The sequence below is a fragment of the Psammomys obesus genome, unplaced genomic scaffold (genome assembly GCF_907164565.1).
Source record: "Psammomys obesus unplaced genomic scaffold, mPsaObe1.curated_primary_1811, whole genome shotgun sequence".
In the NCBI taxonomy this organism is placed as follows: Eukaryota; Metazoa; Chordata; class Mammalia; order Rodentia; family Muridae; genus Psammomys; species Psammomys obesus.
In genome coordinates, this window is record NW_026596287.1 from 1,269,452 (window position 1) to 1,271,319 (window position 1,868).

The window sequence follows — 1,868 nt, forward strand, 5'->3', positions numbered from 1 at the left end:
TTGATTTGGATCTTGCTATATGGTATAATAATCTTGGAAGGCTCAATTACAAAGTAAGCCCTTGCCTGGGTGCTTCCTGCCACAATGACTTGGGCAATGGCCTCATAATAAGGCAAAATTACATTATTGGGACTAGCTGACGAGTGGATCCACAATAGAGGGTTAGATTGCCACAACGATCCAGTAGGAGTTGACTGTGTTTGAAATACAAGTAATAGGAGAGGAGGTAACCTTAGGCAAAACCCACCCAGAGCTCTGTCCTGATACTGTAGCCCAGGGATGGAGAGCAATGACTCAGCATTTCTGTTCCATTTCTGCATCTCCAAGAACAACAGGTACAACCCTTGTCAGGGCCAACAAGAACCTGGAAGACCCAAGTCTCATAAAGCCTTTCAACTGCTCCCTGGCTCAGTCAGAGAAAGACATCAGCTTTAATAAAACTCTCCATGGCACAGCTGAGGGTATCAAGGATCTTACCTCATGTAATCTGCTGGACCTCTGTGGTGCAGACAGGCTCTGGAGTGGCTCTGGGAACATTACACTTGCCAGCTCATATTTGTACTGTCTAAATTTGTGGGGCTCTTGGCTGCCATCAGGTATTGTGGACAAAAAGTTTCTTGTTGTCACATTGTCAGGGAGAAGAGAGGTCTCTGCAGGGCCTCAGTCCCTGAAGAAAGCTTCCTTCTTTTCCCACAGTTACTACATCTGTTTTGCTCAGAAGTTATTTCAAGCTTAATTAGGGTTTAATTATTTTGAGAGGAAGGATGTGAGGTGAGAAAATGAACACTAACCAAGTTTCTGTCTACTGAGCTTCCCCTGTTTCCTTACTTGTTTTTACCTTCCCTAAGTGCCAGGCTGTGACCTGGATGGAAAGGATGTCTCTTCCTTCTCTTTCTTAAACTCCTTGTTAGACAGAAGTAGAATAAGTAATTTTCAGCACTGTGGGATTCTGCTTTCTGAGCAAGTCCCATCAGTAGTGAAAGTCTTTGCCATAACTGGAATTGTTTTATTCCTACACATTAATTATCATATGGGAATTGAACTATAAATGCCTTATTGACCTTATCCCAAAAATCAATCCTTACATGTTTTAAAACTTCAAGAATATTTCTCAATCTTATTGTGTTCAAGAGTGGTCTTTTCACATACTTTTTAATTGTAGTTTCTAGGCTTTCTTATTTTGTTACATTATGATAGAAATGAATGTGTGTGTAGGCTAAAATTAGGAGTGACAATATCATGTTGTTTTTGTATGTGACAGCACCATCAGGCTGCCATAGGAGATGTGTTTGAGGCCATTTATCTTTCTCTGTGCGTTGTATGATGGTGTCACCATACATGAAGGTGTAGGAAACACATAATAGAAGAAAAAAAAATTCTTCTTCTGTACATGAAAGAACAGCTTTTGAGGAAACTACACCATCTATTCAATGGGGAAACCAAGGTACTAAGAACTAAGTTGTACATTGAGCATGTCACGGTAGATAGAAATTTAAAAATGAGAGTTGTTGGCCAAAGGAGCCCCATGGGAATTTATGAACAACACAGGCTGCTGCAATACTCTGCTCACCACAAATGGAACAAGTCCCCATTGATGAAATGATTGATTAAACATGAAGAAGTTTAGTTGTTCTTAAATAGAGTCCACACCCCTACTGAGAGACCAAAAGATAAAAATCAGCAGCTATTATTAATATTTAAGGCCTGAACTAGGTGAATGGAGAAGTCCAACAATGCCCTGAGAGGAAGAACCTGCCTTATTGCATTCTTTCCCCACTCACTAAAGACACAGTTGCTAGGAAACTGGCCCATCCCCCTAGGGAGGGACACCAGATCATTAATGGTTTGAGGACCTTCCTATAGCCACT